The sequence below is a fragment of the Anastrepha ludens genome, chromosome 5 (assembly GCF_028408465.1).
Source record: "Anastrepha ludens isolate Willacy chromosome 5, idAnaLude1.1, whole genome shotgun sequence".
NCBI lineage: Eukaryota > Metazoa > Arthropoda > Insecta > Diptera > Tephritidae > Anastrepha > Anastrepha ludens.
In genome coordinates, this window is record NC_071501.1 from 107948737 (window position 1) to 107954736 (window position 6000).

At 35.9% G+C, this 6000-nt stretch overlaps 1 protein-coding gene across 1 annotated transcript in view; it reads right to left on the reverse strand.

The window, feature by feature from the left end:
* LOC128864834 (alpha-protein kinase 1-like) overlaps positions 1–3429 on the reverse strand; it is a 197259-nt gene extending 193830 nt beyond the window's left edge. Inside the window, exon 1 of the mRNA XM_054104592.1 lies at positions 1991–3429. The gene's annotated coding sequence lies outside the window, so the exon portion shown is untranslated. The remainder of the gene's footprint in view (positions 1–1990) is intronic.
* Positions 3430–6000: the final 2571 nt, after the last annotated feature.

A 6000-nucleotide genomic window follows, 5' to 3' on the forward strand; every position in this document is an offset into this window, starting at 1 on the left:
ACGGCGGGTGGGGTAGGACATCCCATTTGAGCGTTTCTAAGTATGTTTTGACCACTTGTGCAACATGTGGCCGAGCATTGTCATGTTGCAAAATAACTTTGTCGTGTCTATCGGCGTATTGCGGCCGTTTTTCTCGCAGTGCTCGGCTCAAACGCATCAATTGTCGTCGGTAGACATCCCCCGTAATCGTTTCATTCGGTTTCAGTAGCTCATAATACACAACACCCAGCTGGTCCCACCAGATACACAGCATAACCTTCAGACCATGAATATTCTGCGCCGACGTCGATGTTGAAGCATGGCCAGGGTATCCATACGTTGCCCGACGTTTTGGATTGTCGTAATGGACCCACTTTTCATCGCCAGTCACAATTCGATGCAAAAAACCCTTTCTTTTGTGCCGTTGAAGCAGTTGTTCGCATGCCATAAAACGGCGTTCAACGTCTCTTGGCTTCAATTCATACGGCACCCAATGGCCTACCTTTCGGATCATTCCCATGGCTTTTAAACGTTTGGAAATGGTTGATTGATCAACTCCCAAAGTTTTTGCAACCTCTTCTTGCGTTTGAGCCGGATCTTGATCGAGCAATTCCTCCAATTCGGTATCCATGAACTTTGGCGGCGCACCCTCGCGTTCTTCGTCTTCCAAGCCAAAATCACCACTTTTAAAGCGTGCAAACCACTTCTGGCACGTTTGCTCAGATAGAGCATGCTCACCATAAACTTCCACCAAGATACGATGACTTTCGGCTGCTTTTTTCTTCATATTAAAATAATGAAGAAGAATTCCCCGCAAAAACACATTATTTGGCACGAAATTCGACATTTTCAAGTGTGGTAAAAATATTGTTGTTTACGCTTCAAATAAAAAACTTATACTGACGTTTGTGCCTTACGACAGTAGCTCTCCAATGAATGTTTGGAAATGTGGATCGATGGAATAATAATCAAGTTACGCCATCTGTTGTAAAACCGCACGAACTTATTCATAGTCCTATACAAGCTTTTTGAGAATTTTTTCCATTACATTTTTTTGAGTGTTTTAATGAATTTTTAAAATTAAAAACAAAATATTTTTTTTTTCATTTTTTGCTCCAATTAAATTTTTTTGATAGTTATAAAAATTGGTTTAAATTTTTATAAAATAAATTTTTTTGTTATATCTCTTGAATTAATTTTTGTTAATTTTTTTCATATAGAGCACAACTTCGGAAGTATTTTATATGGAAGAAAGTGCTCAACACTGTATGCAATAAAAAAAATTGTTGTCAAAAATCAATCTTCTTAAATTTAGTGAAATTTTTATGCACAATTATTACTCTTGCAAATAAATAAATAATTCGTATTAGAACTTAGGCAAATATCGACGCCTTAAAAACGAATTAACTTGATGTAAGCGAGACTTGAATCGATTGAGTGCGGATATGGGTGCTTGTTGCTTTTTTATTATAATTCGTGTTTTGTTTTTGTTTGTTTATATGCTTAAATTCATTATAAAGCAGTTGCATATACTTTAAAAACGAATTTAAAATTAAGCAACTTATTTAAATTTTTTGAGTGTTATTGAGACAATTATTAAATTATAATTTAATAAAAAAAGTGTTTTAAATTTTTGATAAAAAAAAAAAAAAATGTAATTGTAATAATTAAAAAATTATTTGTATTAAATTTATTTTAATCTAAATTAATAATTAAAAAAAATGTTTGTAATATTAAATTTTTTTGACTGTTTTAATATTTTTTTGAACTTTTAATAAAAATTTATTTTTTAATATTTTCCAATATATTTTTTTGGCTGTTTTAATATTGTTTTTGAACTTTTAATAAACATTTACTTTTTAATTTTTTTTAATAACATTTTTTCGAGTGTTTCTTCAAAATTAAAAAAAAATGAATTTTTAAATTTTTTTCTCCAATTAAATTCTTTTGATATAATAGTTTTAATAAATTTTTAAAATTTTAATAAAAAATTTACATTTAGTTTACTTACATTTCAGCAAGTGGAAGATCGCTGCAGTATTTTAGCTAAATATCCTGGCTAATTTCAAAATTTTCACAAACTCCCTTTTATTTAATTTTGTTAATATTTTAGTTTCATTTGGAGAGCACAGCCCAGTATTTGCATTTAATTTTTTTTTTAATTTGTTTTTTTTTATATAAACTTCAGGTGCATATCCTTTCACTTACATATTTTATAATTTAATTTTTCCCGCTTAATTTTTTAGCGTTCCTTAACTCTTATTTGACACTTTAGTTTTGCGTTTTGAATTCCAGTTTCACTTTTTTTTATTCTTGCCTGAAATTATTTCATCACTTTCAATCGATTGGCTCACCTTTTGTTGATTTGTATTCCAAAGTATCACCAAAGTCGTTCATTCAATTTATTTTTTCAATTTGTGTATCGCACCGCACACCTTTTCAATTTTTTTGTTTACTTTGTCAACTAATCAAACTGACCCATATTTTGGTGCATTACGTTTAGTATTTGTTTACTATTACTTTTTCTTTCTTGAAACTATTGTATTTGTCTATTAACGGGTATCAACTCGCTGAGTCAGTAAGCGGCAGATGATATATTTCTTTATCAGAAACAAATTTTTATTTTTTTTAATTTGTCACCACTTCAATCAGCTTTTTTTTCGTTAACAGCGCTGCAACGAAAAGCGAAAGTAAACGTAATTTTTTCACAAATTTTTCATTATTTTCTTTTTTTTGGTATTTATGATTCTTCGATTTAACACCTTCCGCTTTATTTTTTTATTTTCTATTTGTTTATGATATCAACGCGCAAACATAATTAATTGTTTGATGTCAGTTATCAATGGCTTTGAGCATTTTTTTTTTAGTGTGCTTTCCAAGTTTTTTCTGGCATTGTAAGTAAATTGAGTATAGAATTGCTTTTTTAAATTTACAATTTTTTTATTTTATCTTCCGATTTCTTTAGTTCAATTTCCTAATTTCACTTGCACTTCTATTGTTTTTGTTTTATATTTAAGCATTCACAAAACTAAGCTTCTGTAAAACCGTTAATATATCAATTTAACGTGCCCTTGGGTTTCATTTGCATAAAATTCACGTTTGCTTTCCACACACATCTCCTTTCGCCACCGCCTTCAACAAATTCAAATTTATTTACCCCAATTCACACTTTTTGTCCACGCATTACCATTTTGCAATAACTCTAATTGCCTCCGCTGTCATTTGCGGCAGCTCTAAGAAGCTTTTGTCACGCATGCATTTCTTGCAAAACACTCGCGTTCAACTCACATACACCCCACATCAACACCCGCTCTTTGGCGTCGTGACACACACGAACAATTCACTTCACAATTGTGCCGGCACTTGTGTTCTTAGCTACGCGTCTTCTCCTGTTCGAAATAATTTGTTCACACCAATAGAAACACAAATATAACTATACAATTCTACAGTTCGCGGCTAACTGAATCACAAATTTAAAAATGCGCCAAGCAAACTAATGTTTTACCCCAACTAAATATTCTTCCACAACTCATTACAAGTTGCGGTTCGATGTTCGAGCGCCACTGTATTTGTGTTATTATTTTTGCTTTTGCTTTTACATTTCGCTTGGTATTCCGGTGTGTTTGGCACGCGACATACAATAATGGGTAGTTTGATGAACTTTTGCTGCTTTTGTTGCGACCTTTGATTTGAGTTTGCAGCATCTGCTGTTTATGTGAGTGTACGAATGTAGGTGTTTGTGCGGTCACCATGGCTTTGCCGGTCATCGTAGATGTTCGTTTATCATGCACACAGGTGGTGGTGGAGAGTTACGAAGTTAGTTTAATTCATTTACCGATTAAAATTGGTTAAACTTTCAGTGTCGCGGTATGCGAATAGTTTTACTCTTTTGTTAAAAGCGATTGAGAGGTGATAAGTTTGGTGAAAATGTGCTGCAATATTAGGCGAAATGAAATTTTTCGGTTGTCTAGCGATTCGTGAGTAACAGATCTTATTTTGTGTGCTTTTCTTTGTTGCTCTGCTAGCGAGAATCAAAATGTCGCCCTTTTTGCAAAGTAAAGAATCAAACATGCGCGAGATACGGTAACCAGCACCTGTGGGGTCTCGAAACACGGCAGAAAGAGAGATAGCTTTAATGCGGCCATTCTGTTGGAGCTCCACTAAAGTGTGTAATGTTTGTTCACCAGGAGTTGCGGCTGCTAACAGGCATTTTTTGGGGGCAAGCAACACCTCGGCTGAAATTCTTCACTTTTAATGACGACCATGGCAAGTATTATGACTTGTGAACGGGGCAACGTGCCTCTGGTTTGTGGGGCTAGTTAATGTTTTTGAATGAGCAAAGGCTCACACCGGCCCCACTCAAGATTATGATTGGAGTTGTACGTCAAGAACACGTCTACGTTAGCTGCTTTGTAAATTAGCGCAAGTTCTGTTAAATTTGTGGTGAAAGTCTTCGTCGCGAAGTGATTTCTTTCGTTTCGTTCATTTGCGAACACGACCCGATGAAAGAGAAGAGCAACACGTCTAAAGAATGCTACAATGAGCGTCGGGAATGTACTTATAAGCGGCGTTCAGTCCACGAGTCAAAAGTAGTGCTTGGCGAGAGCCTAATATCGTTCCCACGATAGTCGGTTCTACGTTACCGGAACGAGCCGGATTTATATCCGGCCAAGGATATAACCTGTGCAGTAATCGAGGAAAGCTCGACATCGCAACTCTGAAATCGAAGCAGACGACTGCTTTACAAATCGAGTTACATTTTTTTCTTAAAAAAATCGCATTTCGTGAGTCCGAGCAACAAAGAATATCACGCTGTCATATGAAGGATTTTATAAGATATGGGCATCTAAAGGAAAAGAGACGTATTATCCGAAGAAAGCGATGATACGCCGAAATAAAGGGTGGTTAAGTTTCAAAGGCCGGTGTTGATTTTGAATAAAATACAATTTTTTTTTTTTTTGAATTATTATCATTTCTCTTTATTATGATAATATTGGTATGGCTGAATTACGCATAGAGCAAAATATCGGTCAAATGGCCGCCGCGGCCTCGGCCGCACACCTCCATCCGATGGTCTAAATTTTCGATGACGCTGAGACATAATTGAGGTTCTATCCTGTTAATGTACCGAATTATCTCATCCTTTAGCTCTCGAATTGTTGATGGCTTACCGACGTACACCTTTTCTTTCAAATAACCATAAAGAAAGAAGTCCAACAGTGTCAAATCACATGATCTTGGCGGCCAATTGACATCGCCGCGTCGTGGGATTATTCGGCCATCAAATTTTTCCCGCAAAAGAGCCATTGTTTCGTTAGCTGTGTGACAAGTGGCACCGTCCTGTTGAAACCACATATCGGCCACATCCATATCTTCCAATTCGGGCCATAAAGAGTTCGTTATCATCTCACGATAGCGAACACTATTCACAGAAACTGCCTGGCCGGCTTCATTTTGGAAAAATTACGGCCCAATGATGACGCCGGCCCAAAACCGCACCAAACAGTCACTCTTTGTGGGTGCATTGGTTTTTCAGCAATTACTCTTGGATTATCATTCGCCCAAATGCGGCAATTCTGCTTATTGAGGAATCCACTAAGGTGAAAATGTGCCTCATCACTGAAGATGAAGTGTGCGATATGCATTTTGATTTGAACGCCCGTTTTCATAATAAGCCTGAATAACTTTAACGCGTTGCTCGATTGTGTATCTTTTCATGATTCAAATTGAGTTAGTCTGAAATTGCAAAGTGTCAAATTTAATACAGAAAGAAACTTGACGTTTAGGTGTGGTTTACATTCAACATCGGCCCTTACAAGGGTGCGAAGAGCTTGAAATTCTGACCGATAGAAAAATTGCGCACGAATGCGGCTTGCAGAAGGTTTTAAGGCAGGAGTGACCATGAGGACAAAGACGTCGACCTAGTGATAGACGTTCAGAGAATGCTATGCTAAAGTTATGGAGGGAATACTTCCCCAACCTCCCAACTTCCTTGCTCGAATTCATTACGGACAGCTTATA